This window comes from Mauremys mutica, chromosome 10, assembly GCF_020497125.1.
Source record: "Mauremys mutica isolate MM-2020 ecotype Southern chromosome 10, ASM2049712v1, whole genome shotgun sequence".
NCBI lineage: Eukaryota > Metazoa > Chordata > Testudines > Geoemydidae > Mauremys > Mauremys mutica.
This window is the reverse complement of record NC_059081.1, coordinates 56762149-56780432: the sequence shown is the minus strand read 5'-3', so window position 1 is coordinate 56780432 and position 18284 is coordinate 56762149. Positions and strand designations below refer to the sequence as shown.

The 18284-nt window shown below is 44.7% G+C and overlaps 1 long non-coding RNA gene across 1 annotated transcript in view; it reads left to right on the top strand.

Annotated features, from left to right (window-relative positions):
- Positions 1-4696: 4696 nt before the first annotated feature.
- Positions 4697-18284, top strand: part of LOC123378776 — a 60114-nt gene continuing 46526 nt past the window's right edge. The window contains exons 1-2 of the long non-coding RNA XR_006582727.1: positions 4697-4925; positions 6433-6521. This is a non-coding gene — a long non-coding RNA (uncharacterized LOC123378776). The remainder of the gene's footprint in view (positions 4926-6432; positions 6522-18284) is intronic.

Genomic DNA, 18284 nt, shown 5'->3' with positions numbered 1-18284 from the left:
CAAGTGCATTTTTTTCTCCTAATGTGCGATAATCTCAGGGATGGAGATGATACGGGGAGCATAGAAACTTTTGCATCTGCAGGGGAGATAAAAAGGGAGAGTAAAATTTAAGAAGATACATTTCTGAGAACACAAGGGAGACTCTTTCACAGTGAATCAAGCAATTCACAGCAGACAGCACATGTACCTTAGGTACAGGACACACACGGCTGCACAACAGAATTCGGTTTCCAGGAAGCCATGGTAAGCGAAAGGGTACGTGGGGTTGGCTTCTTCTGCCTTCATAACATGTGGGAATGGTTTCAAACTGCAGCGTCCTCCTTTCCCATAGCAAGCAATGCCGGTTGGGTTTGCCATTTAAAAGGAGGGAGTGTGGTTTTGGGTTTGATATGCAGCACACCCCTCCCCCCACCGTGTGGCTATTCTCTGGGATGATCCCTTTTAGCCAAGCGCAAACAGCCCAGCATGAATGGGGTCCTTTTACTGTTCCCTTACAAAAATTCCCCTATTGTTCCCCAGGTGACCGTGAATGATATCACTCTCCTGAGGCTGACAGAAAGATAAAGACTGAATTTGCATGAATACAACCAAAACCCAGGACCATTCGCTGCTACGCTTTGTGCTGCAGTGATTCCAGACTACTTGCTACTGGGTTGGCATGGTAAAGTGTCCTACTGTGGACGACGAAATAAGGCAGCCTTCCCCAGAAACCTTCGGCAAAGGCTTTCAGAGTACCTCCAGGAGAGCTTCATGGAGATGTCCCTGGAGGATTCCCGCTCCATCCCCAGACTTGTTAACAGACTTTTCCAGTAGCTGTACTGGCCATGAATGCATCCCAAGTCTTCAGGGCAAATCAAACATTAAACACAATTGCTTTTAACCACTGTAGTGTAGTTACAAATGTGCACTCACCAGAGGTGCCTTCTCCACCTTCAGGGTCTGGGAACCCGCCTTGGGAGGGTATTGGCTCCAGGGTGATGAAAAGGTCCTGGCTGTTGGGGAAAACGGATTCTCTGCTTGCCTGCTGTGCATTCTCCTCCTCCTCCTCCTCTTCCTCATCCACAAAATCCTCCTCCATGTTGCGTGAGACTCCCCCTTTGCAGGTGTCCACGGACAGTGGTGGGGTACTGGTAGGGTCCCTCCCCCTAGAATGGCATGCAGCTAATCATAGAAGCGGCATGTATGGGGCTCTGACCCGGAGCGACTGTTTGCCTCCTTTGTCTTGTGGTAGGCTTGCCTGAGCTCCTTAACTTTCACACGGCACTGCTGTGTGTCCCTGGTGTAGCCTCTCTCCACCATGCCCTGTGCGATTTTGGCATATGTATTAGCATTTCTTCTTTTTGATCGGAGTTCTGCCTGCACAGATTCTTCTCCCTATACAGCAATCAGATCCAGTTGTGACGGGTTGGATCACAGAAACCCCCCTGGGAGCTGCCAACTGATGTGCCAAGACTACCTCTGCTCCTGTTTTCCCTGCCACCTCAAGACTCCAGCACCCTGTCTTGCTGAGCCAGACACTCCCGTTTGCTCCAACAGAGACCCAGGGTTTGAATTACTTGCCCCAAAACTGCAGGTTTACCTGAAAGCAGCTAACAGAAGTGTGCTTGTCTTTAACACCCGGATGCCCAACTCCCAATGGGGTCTAAATCCAAATAAATCCATTTTACCATGTATAAAGCTTATACAGGGTAAACTCATAAATTGTTCTCCCTCTATAACACTGATAGAGAGATATGCACAGTTGTTTGCTCCCCCAGGTATTAATACATACTCTGAGTTAATTAGTAAGTAAAAAGTGATGTTATTAAATACAGAAAGTAGGATTAAAGTGGTTCTAAGTAGTAACAGACAGAACAAAGTAAGTCACCAAATAAAATAAAATGCACAAATCTGTGTCTAATCAAACTGAATACAGATAAGATCCTCACTAGTTCCAGAATGCTCCCTTTTACAGACTAATCTCCTTTTAGCCTGGGTCCAGCAATCACTCACACCCCTTGCACACTGTCCTTTGTTCCAGTTTCTTCCAAGTATCCTGTGGGGTGGCGATGCTCTCTCTTTAGCCAGCTGAAGACAAAATGGAGGAGTCTCCCAGGAGTTTAAATAGACTTTCTCTTGTGGGTGGAGACTCACTCCTATGGAAAGTCCAGCTCCAAGATGGAGTTTTGGAGTCATCTGGGCAAGTCACATGTCCATTCATGACTCACAGTTTTTACAGGTAGCATCCATTGTTTACATGCTACCTTGAACATCCTCAAGTAGACTTCTTATGTGGATTGGAGCATTCCAAGATCCATTGTCCTTTAAGTGTTTCTTGATTAGGTACTTAATTTCAACATTCCTTTCTCCAGGAACTGACCAAATGCTTTACTAAGGTATTTAGAAATCAAGCCAGTACACAGCCAACATTCATAACTTCGAATACAAAAATGATACATGCATGCAAATAGGATTAATACATTCAGTAGATCATAACCTTTACGGATATATGTTACATGGCATATGTAGCATAAAACACATTCTAAGCATATTTTCATAGAGCCTTATCGGAGGTACCGTCACACCAGTGTCTCCCGTTTGCTCCATGCTGGAGCTCAATTGCAATTCTGGGACTGCATGGTCACCTGTGCTGCTAAGCTCGCCACGCTTACCAAACAGGAAATGAAATTCAAAAGTTCCCGGAGCTTTTCCTGTGTACCTGGCTAGTGCATCGGAGTTGAAAGTGCTGTCCAGAGCGGTCACATTGGAGCACTCTGGGATAGTTCCAGGAGGCCAACACCATCGAATTGCACTACACTGCGTCTGCACTACCCTAAATTCGAACCAAGAAGGTTGATTTTAGCGCTACTCCCCTCGCCAGGGAGGACTACAGCAGTCAATTTTAAGAGTCCTTTAGGTTGATGAAACGGGGTTGGTTGTGTAGCCGCATTGCTTATAAAATCGACCTAACGTGGCTAAGTACGACCTAGCCTTGTAGCGTAGACCAGGGCTATGAAGCAAAGAGGAGTAACTGTAATGCCTCTTTATATACCTGGGCTTCAGCAGCATTTGAAGGCTGAGAGATGAGTAGCACTGGACTGGATGGAGGCCAGCAGGAGGACCCACTACTTTGACTTCATGCTGGGCAGTTCTAGCACCATATTTGAAGATGCCTCAGTGACAGCCCCACATGCTCTCCTAGCTCCCTGGCTCATCTCAGCAGTGAGAGGAAGGGATAGCAGTACATCCAGACCTCTGACTGACAAATGGGTGACCCTTGACTAATGCGTACAGGCCAGGGAGCATGAGATGCACCACCCCTGTATAGGTGTGGCAGGAGGACTGGCAGCAAAAGGTAGGTCTGTCACAGCTCAACAAAAAGAGGGACTGATGAAGTTTTACCTGATCTGGAAAGCTGATTAGCTGAATCTGGGAGCTTATGATGGTTGGAGTGTAGTTCTCTCTAGACAATTATGCTTTGAATTGATGTTTTCTTCAGGGAAGGAAGTTTTAAAAAAGTCAGTTGGCCACTCCTGGGCAATGGATGGCTGGGAGGAGATTCCCTGCAGAGTAAAAGGGGAAACTGCAGAGAACAATATCAACCTGTAGATTAACAGCAAGTACACACTTAGAAATGGGAAAAGCTATTGAATTGGGACTTCTCTATGGCCTCTGGAGCTACATCTCAGCAGCCTCCAGCCATCAATGGCAGTGAAATCAGAGACCTATCTATGTTCTGGTACAGGACATGGGATAGGAGGTATGGGTGACAATGTGTTGCAGAGGTTGTTTTTGGTGACCCACAGGGAGAGCAGTCACTGTCTGACTGAAGCTAGAGTTTAGACTTGCACCTGTTTGTCTATGGTGTAGTTTTAAATAAAATTGATGAAAAGATATCTATTGTGAGAGAGAATTCACTCTCATTTCTGGGGTTTGAGGTTGGTGACCCAGACAGAAGCCAGGCTAGCAAAATTATTTTCCTCAAAGGTTTCCATCTTCACAATATTCACCTTTCTCTCCTCCACATTCTATAAAATGCTGCTGCCAAAATCATCTTTTTTTTATTTCTGACCACATCCTCCCTCTCTTTGAATCCCTCCATTGGCTTCCCTTTGCACTGTGTATCGAGTGCTAGCTTCTTGTTCTTGCTTTCAGGGCCATGCATTGTTTAGTCCTAGTCTGTATCTGAACTTGTCTCCTTTGCAGACTTCGCTCACAATACCAGCCTGCTCCCTCATGCGGGCAGCGTCTCAGAGATTTCACTGGGACTCCATGTGGGGCCAGAAGCCAGTTTGCGACCATTGACTGTAAGGTTTTTGAGGCAGGAATTGGGCCTTTTTCAAGAGGTGCTGCTTTATTTCTACCAGCTCTTGAGAACTCTGGCTTCAAGTACATCACTTTCTGTAATTTAAGTTTTCTACAATTAAGAGATTGTAGCTGACTGTGGCAGGGCCAGGGGTATAAACCCCTTGGAAGCCCTGCTAAAGGGTTGGTTCCTCCACTGCTTCCCGGCAGGGCAGCCGGGTGCGGGGGCCCAGACACTCAGCAATGAGCTCAGCTGCAGGCCCTAACGAGGGCAGGCTCAGGGGAATCAGCTGAGTCAAGTGGAACCAGCTGAGCTGGTGACTGGGAGGAGATATAAGCCCAGGGAAAGGCTCAGTGGGAGACTAGCCAGGGGAGAAGACAGAGGGACTGCAGCTCTGTCTCTACCTACTACAGGAAGCCTCTGGGGCCGAGAGACCCAGGGAAGGGTCAGAGTGGGGATCGATGTTGGGGGAATTGGGGCTACACTGAGGACTGTAAATAAAAAGACACAGGTGAAACAACTGAGAGAGGCGTTGGGACCCCTTCTTTGACCAGCCTAAGCACACGAGGCCAGTAACGTGTGCGGACCCTGTGATGCTGACCCATTACTTGCCTATAACAAGACAACACCAAAAGTGAAAGTAAGTGGATGTGGCTGCAAGTCGCATAAATGACCCTTTTCATGCCCAACTTGTTTTGCTTTAAACTTTCCTTATTGAGCAAAGAACATGTGCGGAAATATCTGGATGTTTCTCTCCTGTATGACCACTCCTTTGGCTTAGGCCACAGTGCAGATCACAAACCAGATGAGACAATTTGTTCTTTCAGGGCTAACTGCTCAACTAGTGGAAGGCACCTAAACTGTAGTGATCAGTAGTGCAATGGTCATGGCATGGTTCCAGAACAGAACACAGGTGGTGAGAGCTTCCACAGGAATCTCAGCTCAGTGTTTGTGGGGGAACCTCACTGTAGGTTGACACTGTCCAGCAATGCCAGCTGACATCTATTTAAATGGAAAAAAACCCAAACATCTTTCTGGTACTTGAGCGACTTGTCATTTCACTTTCATGATGATGCTCCAGCATGCTCTTGGCAGTGGAAGCCAGTGACTGAAGCAATGCTGAATGGCAAAAGACCTAAGAAAAAAGTGAATTTAAACTGTGTAGGTGTTGAGCCCGCTCCTCTTGGCGACTCAGGTCATTCTGCATATATTGCTAGAGTAGGTCAAAATTTGGCTAATAAGTACCTTTCTGTTCTGTAGTGCCTGTCACCTGAGTATCTCAAAACAAATTACAAAATAACTATCCCCATTTTACAAATAGGGAAACTTGAGGCACAGTGAAATTAAATGACTTGCCCCAAGCTACACAGCAAGTCAGTAGCAAAGTTTGGGATAGAACTCAAATTTCCTGATGCCCACTCTCCCTTCGCTATCCTGCCTAATATTTTCAGGTCAGCATTTGCTCTTGCTCCACTACTCATCATTGCTTAGATAGCAAACAGAGCTGAAATGTTGTAGGTTTATTTTTTTCTAGCGAGCTTTCTTTTTGTATATACCATGTTGTTACCTCAAAGGGGAGTCAAGGTAACTCTAAATGTGTAGTGGTGTAGGTAACAAGAGATAAGACAAGTCCCTTTTACTCAGAGGAACACGCCCTTCCTCTGCCGTGTCTGTCACCGGTGGACTGATAGATCTCCCTCCCTCTTCCCTATGTGTAGTGTAAGAAATAAAGAGTGACTCTAAGTGAAGTTTAAAAACAACAGGTAAGTGTATTAAGGGAATGAGTACAATAAGAGAAGGGGTAAATGTGAAAGAGCAGTAGCTAAATAACAATATAGAACAGTGAAACAGCAGCTTTAAAACAGGAGCATGAAGCTCCGGCCCAAAATACAAATTCACCCTGGCAATAAACAGTATAAAATCCCCAATTAAGAGAACCCTAATTGCCTGACTATCAGCGCGTCTGTGGCGGCGGTGAAGTCCAGGACCTGCATTCTTTGGGTAATTGGAACCCGCCGAGGAGGAGCACTGGAGCGTCCCTCGATGTCTCAGGGGGGAAGAAGCGGGCCAAAACCCTCTGGTGATGTTGTACCCAGGAACAGGAGCAGGTAAGATGAAATGTCTTCTTCCCTTTCTCTTCACTTCAGGAAGGGTGGTGCCCTTCAGCGATGCACTGGTGCTGTGAAGACCTGAACCGCGCACGCACAGCCACTGGGATGGACTGTGCCACTTGTCGGTGAGTTCAGTCCCTTTATGCATTTACTGGCGGGAAAATATGGTACAGTCCCAGCAAAGGCAGGAAAGAGTCTGAGGTAAAATTGTCCTTGGAGTTGCCAGTGGTGGGAAAAACCAGTTGGATCCAGTCATGACTGGTTCATGATAACAGTAAACAAGAAGATGGTGGTCACAAGATGGCAGTTCAGACTCCATCTTGGATTGCTGCTCTATCTTTACAAACTACATTTTGGATTTAACATGTAGATATTTTAACAGACCATAACACTATATCAAAACACACCCAACAATGTATTCTGTACTCACACACATCAGTTTATTTTGGGTTGAAGTAAGAAAAAAAACACAGATGGTAACTGAATTTTTTTTTTATGATGACATGCTTAGAATGCAAAAGGGAAAAGGACTTCAACATAAATTGGGTTAAAAAAATGAAAATGTGGGGGGAAAAAGTGTATTGTTCTTGCCATGAATGGACAGCCTTGACCAACAGTAATTGGTTTCCACTGCCTCGGAAGTGGAGCCAGTGGTCAACAGAGGACCAGTATAATGGAGGTCTGTAAGAAATTTATCATTCCCTCTGGCTGAGCAAAACCAGACTTTATATGTTTTGTTTTGTATAAATATCCTCATTTTACTATTTAATTTGGGGGTGGGGAGGGAGGAGGGTACAAGGTTTTCATAGTACATTGGCAGTGTATGTGCTAAATCCCTGCTTTTGTGAGACGTTCTGGGCCTAGTCTTTATGTGCTGTTTACATAACACTGTAGATGAGTAAGCTTATATGACAACTTCAAGTCTCATTCTGAACATTAGGGCCCTGATCCTGCAAGGAGCTCTGTGTAAGCAGGCCCCATACTTCCACAGAGTCCCACTGACTTCATGTGGGGGCAGGGTTCCACTTGTGCAGAGTTTCTTGCAGGGTTATAAGAGTCTAGAGCAAATCACTTTCACTTAGATGCTGCAGGTAACAGTAGGGAAGAAAAGTTTCTTTTTTAAAATAAGTCTGTGTTTAACTTTCAACACCAATGTGTGGGATTGCAGTAAACCTTCCCGTGGCTGGGCTACAGCACATAGCAAGTGATATGGAGATGCAAGTTCAGCCCTCCATTGAACTCAGTGGAGTTGCACATGCTTATTCCCAAGGGTGAGTCAATGGAAGTTTGCTTCTGATTTCAATGGCACCAGAATTTCAACTATTATGTGCAATTGTCTATGATGTTGATAAAGTGCTCTATTATTAAGAATTTCTGTTTACTTTCCCGTTTGAGTGTCTGGGTCTCTGAGACTCACTTTTTTAATGTTAATGCAACAGATCATTTTGATCTTGCTTTTTTTACTCTATTAATCATTTTATTAGTTTTTTTTACTTTCAGCCTCTATTGTGCTGGGAAAAACTCAGCTTGGCTGTGGAAGCGTCCTGGGCACCCAGCATGGCATTAACTCCCTGACTAAGCTTTAAACTGGTAGTCAGGGTAGTCACATGGCAAGGCTGGGGATAGAAGGTCCAGTTAGAATCTGGGAGAAAATACAAGAGACTCTACAGAACTAGCTACTTAAGACTCAGAAGGTTTTTGAGCACGCAGAGAGCATGCAACAAAGTGTCTGTTACAGAACTAGGTTGTACCCCTAGGTGGAGGTTTTCTGTTTGTTGGTGTAAAACCATTATGTCTAGTCTGTCTCTTTGTAACCAATGCACTCTAAAAAAACCCACTGCAGTTGAAGAGAAAAACTCAGGTGTGAAGACTGTTCTTTGTTTCTGGTGAGGCAACTGATTTCCCTCCCTCTTCCCCTGGTGCTGACTGAGCGCTCGACTCCTGCATGGTACTGACCACCCTGTCCCCAATCCAGCAAAGCACTTCAGCATTTGCTTTACTTTAAGCATCTGAGGATTGATTAAGCATTGATTTCAACCATTTGAGAAAAATCTTTTTTGGGAAGCCCAAATAACAATTCTGTGGCTACAACCTTAATATAAATATTTACTGTATGATATGATTGAAATATGAATCTGTCATTACAGAAGAGACTAGAAAAGTTAGGACTGGATCTTCCTCTGCTCAGGGGCGGAGTGATAATTTATACTAGCTAAGGATTTGACCCTCACTGTACATTGCAAAGGTATAGGACCAAATCCTGAAATCCATATTCTGTTTAAACTTGGTTATTACTCAGATATATTCCGGTGGGAGCCTGGTGAACAAAACACAAACGTTAGATTTCTCCTGACAAATGTGTAGGTTAAGATTCTAAAAATTGACTAATGATTATAGGTACCTCCAATTTTGGATGCTTAATGAGAGAGACTTTAAAGGGGCTTGGTTTTTCAGAGATTTCTCAGTAGTTACCCTTTGAAATTCAGACCCCTTCATGATGTCACAGCCATAAATTGAGGCATCCAAAAGTCACTTTTGAAAATCTTGGTCACAGAATATCATAACTAATTGTCTTCTGAAACCTGTGGAAGTGAACTCTTAATTCACTTGGTGCTTGTTTACTTTTCTCAAAGCAAATGAAATCATCCCCTAAACCTCAGAAGAGAGAGAAATATTTGTCGGGAAGGCATACCTTCAAAAGTGCTGTTCAGCTTTGCATGTTCAGTGGTTTTCAGCTTCAAGTGTTGTGTAATGGTTTTCAGATGGCGGATGTGACAAGATAACCTAAAGGAACATAGACTGATATCCATTTGTTGACAGCTTTGGTTGAAGTGGGTGAAAAATAACATTATATACAGAACAGCTAATGAGAGAAACTTTGAAGGCCGTCATGATGGTTATCATTCATGTGATCTCAATAATTTAAAGCACCCTGATCTCCAGAGCTGGTGCTGTAGATACCAATGCATCTTGTGTTAGATCTCCTTATTCTGGCAAAAAATATGTACTATACTAGATAGTGAGGTTCCTTTAGCAGATATAAATCAGAATGTATTGGGTGAGGTGTTTGTTTCTGCACACTGCAATTTCAGGGCATTCTCATTCAAAACTCTTGATAACAAGGTGCATCATAATTTGATTGTGAAAGAGCCCTACATTTTTGCTTAAGAAATATAAGAGCAGAAGTGCACTATTTGGATCAAACTTTCAAACTGATTTGCATGTTTGAATGTACCAATTCTGTGAATGTCCAAAATAGAGGGCACTTGAAATAAATTCAGATCTCTGTTGAAAAGTGCCAGATCCATACGGACATGCATATATGCAGCAGCATTCTTCATTTTCATTGAAAATGACTCTCTCTTAAAGAATTTTGGCATGTGGGGGGTTTAGGACTTTTCAAATAGAGCCGGGTGACAATTTTCAAATAGTTTATTCGTCAAAATGTGCAGTTTGGGGTCTATCAAAACTATTCACAAATTCAACATGAATTCACTGAATAGTTTCAGCCGAAATTATTTTGTCGAGCTAGATTCGCAAAGGGACTTGGGTGCCATCCACAAAACTGGTGGTGATGTCACTTCCCCCCTTACACCGTATACTTCAGTGATTAGAACACTCACCTGGGATCTGGAATGTTCAAGTCTCCACTCTGCCTGATTTGGAGCAGGAATTTGAATGTGTGTCTTCCACACTGCAGAAAAAGTGCCCTAACCACTGGGCAATGGGGTATTGTGGGGTCGGGCCCGTCTCTCAATATCTCCTGCCGAAGCTGTTCTACTTTATATAAATCGATATTCATTAATTGGGCCAGAATGAGAGAGTCAGAATGATTCTATAGCCTGATGGTCAGGGCACTCACCAAGGAGGGATGGCACCTGGTTCCAGTTCAAATTGGAGATGGGAGAATGTGGGGTGGGAGAACAACAGCACCTCCTCCTGTGATGGTTTTGTGAATAGAAAAAAGCAGTTAAATACCCCAACAAGAAATGTTTATGTTGTATCAGGTCAAATGAAACCCTACGTTTGATCCCAAACAAAAACATTTTGTTTCTCTGAGAAAACTGAAAAACTTTCATGTTGTGTTGATCTGAAATTAATTTTTTTTTGTTTGGGTAGTGAACTGAAACATCAGTGATTTACATCACTCTGTTCTCAAATTCTGCTGCATGAAAATAAAAAGAACAGTATGCAAGATACACAGATGGCAAAGATAATTTGGAGGAAGCAATTTTTGCTTTTCCTTCTGTTCCCACATTGTGAGCAGTCTACAACTTTTTCTAGCTTATTAATTATTCACCAAGTAACTTTTGGGGTTTCATTCGCAGTCTATCAGTCGTACACAAGCAGTTCATTGCATGTATCTGATCATTCAAAATTTGAGCTGTTTATTTCTGATTGGACATGTAGGTTACATAGCATATTTCTGTTTCCTAACTGGATAATCTTTACTCTTAAAAAAAATTAGGTTTCAAGGCAAATATTTGGTTCTAAAATTCTCACTGTGCAAAGATTCCCCAATACTCACTTAGAATTTAGTTTTCATAAACATTCCTGTCAATAAACCTGATTGCTAGAATAACTGCAGGAAGTGGACACAAGTGAATTTGTTTAAAAATTCAAAGTGGGGTGTGTATGGAAAAATTTCAGTACTTTTCCCAGTTCTGCTTCTATCCATCTGAATCCGAAATAATGTAGCAATTAGTGAGATAGGTCAGATCCTGCTTTTTGTTCCAGTGTAAATGTAGAATAATCTCACTGGGTTCAATGGGATTACTCTGGATTTACACTGGAATAATTTATAGCAGGTCTACCAGCTTTTTTTCAAAGATTTGTACAGTATCGTAAGTTTAAGTAATTCCACTAGAAACTAGCAGCTTTCCCTACTTTAAGGATTTGAAACCAGAGCCAATCCTGCAACCTTTATTTATGCAAGTAGTCTGTCCTTATATATGTGAGTAGTCTCATTGTCCTAGAACTAACTTTCTTTCTCTCCCCTACCCCTAAAACTTTAAAATGCTTTTTTTTCTTTAAAACTCAAATTTACCAGGTCACGTCTTCATAATGCAGGCCAGTGCTCAAGATCTCCTAGGTATTTTGAAAAACAAGCAAACTAGAAAACGACTGAGTGATAATAGTCACAAATACTTTGTTCATGTGCAGCTCATGGACAGTAGCTGATTTTCAAAATTGTGCGATGCTGCATACTGTTTCAAGCTCAAGCTTTTACCAAACATATTCATATTTTGAGCAGACTTAAGGTAAATTTCTCTTTGCTCTTTCACACTATGGCTATTTGTTGCATGTCATTACATGTGCAGAACTTGCTCTGACATCAGTGGAATAAGTAGAGAGAACTCATCAGAAATCTGCAGTGTGGACTGGAGAGGAGGATTTTGCTTTCACCATATATTGTATGGTTCTACAGCAGTTAACAGGATAAATTATAGTGGATCTTTATTTAAAAGTAAAGTCCTGTCTCCTCTGCATGGCCATCAGAGATTTCCTGGCACTTTATGAGAGTCAGAGTTTCTCTAGCAACTTGGCCAAAATTTCACTGTTGTGCAGTATACTGTGTGTTGGTCGGCTGCTGTCCTCCACCCCAGAGGCTACATTATACATGAAGAATATAGTCCTGAGAAGTGCTGAGTGCCCTCAAATCCCATTGACATCAGTTGGAGTTAAGAGCACTTAACACGTTAGTAAAGCACTTTAGGCTGCTGTGGGATGAAAGGCACCATGTAAATACTGTTAGTTCTATGGATGCTTGAAAGCCACCGCAGTTTTACCAGGCTACAGTCTGTGAACTCTGAAGGATTGTTGTAATGTATTGGGTTAAAAAAAGCAGCTTGATTTATATGATGTACCCTATCTGCTGGGTCAAATGCATATATAATAATTTTCTAAATGAGTACAAGCACCAAAACATGTATTTGTGATATACTGGAGGAGCCACTGCAGTGTCCTGGCTGAAAAAGGGCTAAATATGGCTTTAACCAGATAAACAGCATGCTTTCTTAAAATGCCTTAATTCATATTTACACAAGCTTAAATGCATATTTACACAAGCCTAAATTTATAGTTGTCTCTCAAAATGAAATGCCTTGCACTTAATTTTTTGTGTGCTGGGAAAACCGAGTCAGATTAAATGTAGCCTACATCTTATTTAACCAGAGGCAGGAGAGGGGATTTGCAGCTCTAAGAGAAAACAGAAGATGCATGATTGAGGCTGAGGTTTTTGTACATGTGTGGGGGGGTTCCTCACTACATGGTGACCCTCTCTTTGGCCTCTGAGAGCTGGGCACAGCAGCTGCTTCTGGAGTCTGTCCTCACTGCCAGGATGGTTGTGTGAGAATAAGACATTGCATAAGAATTTCTCTTTCCCAGACTGACTCCCACAGGCTCAGTATCCTGTCTCCATCAGTAAGTTCTTTCCCCCTCTTTGAAGTGGTGTGAGATGTTAGCCACACATGGTTTTAACCTGAACTTTAAATTTCCAGACGTATCTGTCCATATTTCTAACATGAACTGAATTTTTGAATGTAGGTGTGATGGGGTGTGCTCCCCACACTGGCCCTGCCAGAGCTGACTTGGACCAGGTGTGCCCAATCAGTTAATTAGACTGCAGAGGGAGAAGCTTTAGGCTGGAGGCAGCTAATTAGAGAGAAGCTCACCTGTGAGAGACAGGCGGGGCTTCTATAAAAGACAGGAAAATGGAAACACAAGGGGTAGCAGGGAGAAGGCTGCAGTCACTCCCTGGGAGATGGGAGGAGTGTTTGAGGGCTTACAGAGACAGTTGCCTAAAGTTTCTCTCTGGGAGGAGGGAGTGAAGAGACTGGCAAACTCAGAGGAGTGGGAAAGGTCAGGAGGTAAGGAAGTGGCTCAGGGAAAGGCAGCAAGGTGCAGGGAATGGACCTTGGCTGCTGTGTAGAGACTCCCTGAGCTGGAACCTGGAGTAGAGGGTGGGCCTGGGTTCCCCTGCCAGCCTGGCACTGTGAGGCAGTGAAGCAGAAAGACTGCCTGAGACTGCTGGAGAGTACAAACCTCGATGCACACAGCCCCTACCCCAGAAACCACACTAGTGACCTGGCTGGAGGGGATGAGTCACGGAGAAGACAGCTGCAGTTCCTGAGAGCGAGAGGGGGCTGCGGAGGAGAAACTGATGGGATGTAACCAGTGGAAGGGGTGTTGGCCTGATTGAGCTGATCCCCAGAACTGCCAGGAGGTGGCACCATCCAGTGGTAAGTAGAGCACCCTGTTGCAGTAGGGCTCAGTCCTGCATTGTCCATACCCCTGTATCTTGGGGTATGTCTACATGTCGATCCAACGGGGGTTGATTATCTCATCTAGTCTAGAGGCGATAAATCTACACCCTCCCCAGCGTAGACCAGGTCTTAGTTTCCTCAGCAGAGGTTTATTTCTGCATCAGGCCCTTCAATAGAATCTTGTGACTCAGGATTTGGATTCCCTGAGTTTTGCAACCAGGCCTACGGTGTTGATGGCTGATGCGGGCATTGCTGTAGGATGAAGGAGAAAAAGGCCTAATAAGCACAAGGCACAGCCCTGGTCTCAGTGAAATCAATGCAGTATTTGGTGTTGACAATGACAGGAGCAGGACCAGATCACCAGGGAGTATAGAAAGATGAAGTATCAGAGGGGTAGCCGTGTTAGTCTGGTTCTGTAGAAGCAGCAAAGAATCCTGTGGCACCTTATAGACTAAGAGACGTTTTGCAGCATGAGCTTTCGTGGGTGAATACCCACTTCTTCGGATGCAAGCAGTGGAAATTTCCAGGGGCAGGTGTGTATATATAAGCAAGCAAGAAGCAAGCTAGAGATAATGAGGTTAGATCAATCAGGGTGGATGAGGCCCTGTTCTAGCAGTTGAGGTGTGAAAACCAAGGGAGGAGAAACTGGTTCTGTAATTGGCAAGCCATTCACAGTCTTTGTTTAGTCCTGAGCTGATGGTGTTAAATTTGCAGATGAACTGGAGCTCAGCAGTTTCTCTTTGAAGTCTGGTCCTGAAGTTTTTTTGCTGTAGGATGGCCACCTTAAAATCTGCTATTGTGTGGCCAGGGAGGTTGAAGTGTTCTCCTACAGGTTTTTGTATATTGCCATTCCTAATGTCTGATTTGTGTCCATTTATCCTTTTCCTTAGAGACTGTCCAGTTTGGCCGATGTACATAGCAGAGGGGCATTGCTGGCATATGATGGCATATATTACATTGGTGGACGTGCAGGTGAATGAACCGGTGATGGTGTGGCTGATCTGGTTAGGTCCTGTGATGGTGTTGCTGGTGTAGATATGTGGGCAGAGTTGGCATCGAGGTTTGTTGCATGGGTTGGTTCCTGAGCTAGAGTTACTATGGTGCGGTGTGCAGTTGCTGGTGAGAATATGCTTCAGGTTGGCAGGTTGTCTGTGGGCAAGGACTGGCCTGCCACCCAAGGCCTGTGAAAGTGTGGGATCATTGTCCAGGATGGGTTGTAGATCCCTGATGACGTGTGCCCTTATTTGCTTTTTGTTATCATAACTTCACTAGTCACCCAGTTGAACCACGTCCTAGCAGCAATGCGAGTGTGTGGTTTGACACAGCAAAAGAAATGACAATTACATTCATATTCTCTATCTTGGTTCCTTTAATCTACACCCTGTGGGGAGAGGCAGGGCTGGCGTGAATCACAGAAACCCTTTTCTAAAGAGGAGATACTGCAAACAGTAAAATCAAATATAAAGAGGACAAATATAAACAGCCTATTTCATTTCTGGATAGAGGCAATGTTATTTGTCTTTGTACTTAGTGACTCTGTTATGGTAAGATGTGCAGCTCTATGGCCCTTTCACTGTCATTTGTCTAACTGACACTGGGTTTGGCCCTGGATCCCGTGCACAATCTATGAACCGTGGTGGATGTTTGCAGGGGTTCAGAGTGAGGTGGGCAGGAACAACAGAATCCCTCTACACTGGCTATGCAGCTCTCCTTCAGCTGTAGCCTGAGGGCTCTAGTAGCCCCAGGGCTGCTGTGCCCAGGATATGTGGGGCGTGGCTACCAGAGCTGCTTGTGCGTTCAGTCCAGTGCCAAGGATCAGCACCAAATCTATTCACCACCCAGGGCTGCCCGGGGGGGGGGGCAATTTGCCCCGGGCCCCACAGGGGCCCCCACGAGAGTTTTTCGGGGCTCCTGGAGTGGGGTCCTTACTTGCTCTGGGGGCCCCAGAAAACTCTTGCAGGGCCGGGCCCCCGGAGCTTCTTCCGCTCTGGGTCTTCAGCGGCGGATCCCCCGCCGCCGAATTACCGCCGAAGCGGGACCCGCCGCCGAAGTGCCGGGTCTTCAGTGGTAATTCGGCAGCGGAGGGGCCCCTGCCGTGGGTCTTTGGGGCACTTCAGCGGCGGGTCCCGGAGTGGAAGGACCCCCCACCGCCAAAGCGGAAGGACTCGCCGCCGCCGAAGACCCCAGGCCCCCTGAATCCTTTGGGCGGCCCTGTCACCACCTAGGGCCTATGTAAGCCCCCTTGGAACTTAAACAATGCATAGACCTCACTCCCTCAGCCGAGGGTTGAGTTTAATATCTAATGCAGTGGTTCTCAAACTTTTGTACTGGTGACTCCTTTCACATAGCAAGCCTCTGGGTGCAACCCCTCCTTATTAATTAAAAACACTTTTATAATGGTGTTATATACATTTATATATGCTGGAGGCAAAGCGGGGCTTGGGGTTGAGGCTGACAGCTTGCGACACCCCCCATGTAATAACCTCACGACCCCCTGAGGGGTTCTGACCCTCAGTTTGAGAACCCCTGACCTAATGCATAAAAGTGGAAAGAATTCATGCACACTGTGGGCCTGGTTCCGATCTTACTTTAGTGCAACTCCACAGACTTCAATAGTTACACCCGATTCACACTGGTGTAAATGAGAGCAGAATGAGGCCTCCTATTGTTCTCCGAATGCTGTATCTCAGTGAAACATGGAGCCTTGCAAATGCATCCGTCAAAAATCTACTCCCCGTCATCCTAGTCCTGGAGGGGGCTGTGTGGATGATACCATCTGGGAAATGTCTCAGTGGATAAAATAAATATACTTTATTGTTTAACACTGAAAGCCAATTTTGGCGTCCTCCACTAGCCACATCTTTTAGAAGCATAATTGTAATGGGGTGCTTTGCTTTGCTAGACTGTGAGTGATACACTCCATGGTTTTGGTGTCAGAAGGATAACAGTGGGAGGGGAGCCAGCCTGCTGGGCTGATGGCTTTTCTATTTCCCTTTCTTCTCTAATTGTTTACCCCTTTTTCTCCCAAAATAAACCGGAAATGGTAAAGAAAATGTACTATTACCATTGCCATAGTGGGTTTTTTTAATGAACTCCTTCCACTCCCAGTTAAAATATGATGAAGAGTTTCCTCAATTTATTTACATATGAAGCCTATTAGGGCAATGGAGTTAGATTCAGACAATATTCCACAGTCAGGAGAGAGCATCCAGCCATAGAGAGTCTCATCAAGTCCCTACTGACTTCTTGACTTCAGATTTAGCACGTTTATACATCAGGGGCCTGATTCTTCATTCAGTCACACTAGTTATACCCTCTTGTAGCTTCATAGACTTCACTGAGGTTACTCCTCTTTTACACTAGGGTAAATCAGAGGAGAATCAGGTCCTGGGTTATCAAACTTACTTGAGCAAATTAAAATAATGGGTTTCTCCCTTCATTATGATCATGGCTTGTGTTTTCTTTTTCAGTGCTTATTAGTGCTGAGAATTGGTATGACTGTTACCTGCTGCTACCTCTGTTTCAGCATAAAACCTGCACTGTACCTCTAAGTCAGCATTTCTCAAATGCAGCCACAGTGGCCGCATGCAGCCACCAGGGACTTTTCTTGCGGCCACAGCCTCCTGGGCAGTGATTTGTGAGGGGGGTAGCTGTGGCCCCCTCCCCCAGGGCTGTGCCCACCAGAGAGAGAAAATCTGGAGGAGCACACAGCCAATGAGTTCCCCACCTTCCCAGGGCCGGGCAGGTGGCAGGCTCCAGCCATGGGGCTTCAGGCTCCATTCCCTGGCTGTACAGAGGCGAGCTCTGGCTCCACAATCACTACCACCCCCATAACCCCTAGCCCTTGCTGCCTCCATATCCATCTTCCCGTTCAGGGCTTAATTTGTCCCCAGGTTTGCTGAGGCTGAGTTAGTCTGCTGTGGAAAAGTGATACTTGTATGTTTATTAATATCACTTTTCACAGCAGACTTAGTAACTAGCAAGTCTTTTTAAAGGAAAGCAAGCAAAAGACATAAGAAAAAGGACAAGAATGTGCAAAGCACCTTATTTGTGTTTCTATTCTATTTAGGTTGAGTAAAGAATAGCGACAACTGTACATTATTTGTATTGAATCTAAAAAACAAAAAATCCTACATAAATTACAATGATTGGGACATGCATATGTGCATATTTATTTGTTTTTCCTAAAGTTAATTAAGTATTTTAGGAAAAATTGTCAGAGTGGCCACCGGCAAGAATTGGTGGCTGTGCTCTGAGGCCACCAAAAAATTTGTTGAGAACCCCTGTTCTAAGTCACCCATCACTGTCACAGTCTGGGTTATGGGTTGGGAGGGAGCTAGATGGGTCTCTAATCACCTTAATTTTCTCATTTCCCCCCCGCACCCTGCAAAACCAATGTGCATTTCAGGGGAGGTCCTAAGTGGAGTTATTCTGTGCTCTTGCTTTCACTGCTGCTGAGATGGTTCACTGTGGAATCATGTACATTAGAGGGCAGCAGCTGGCTGCTAATGTGGGAGTCCTTGTCCCTTCATACATTCGCATTATCCTGAACTTGCTCTTGTCTTGCCACCCAGTCGCTAAATGAGGAGGGATGCAGAATGTGCAGAAGAGCAGCACTGTCCT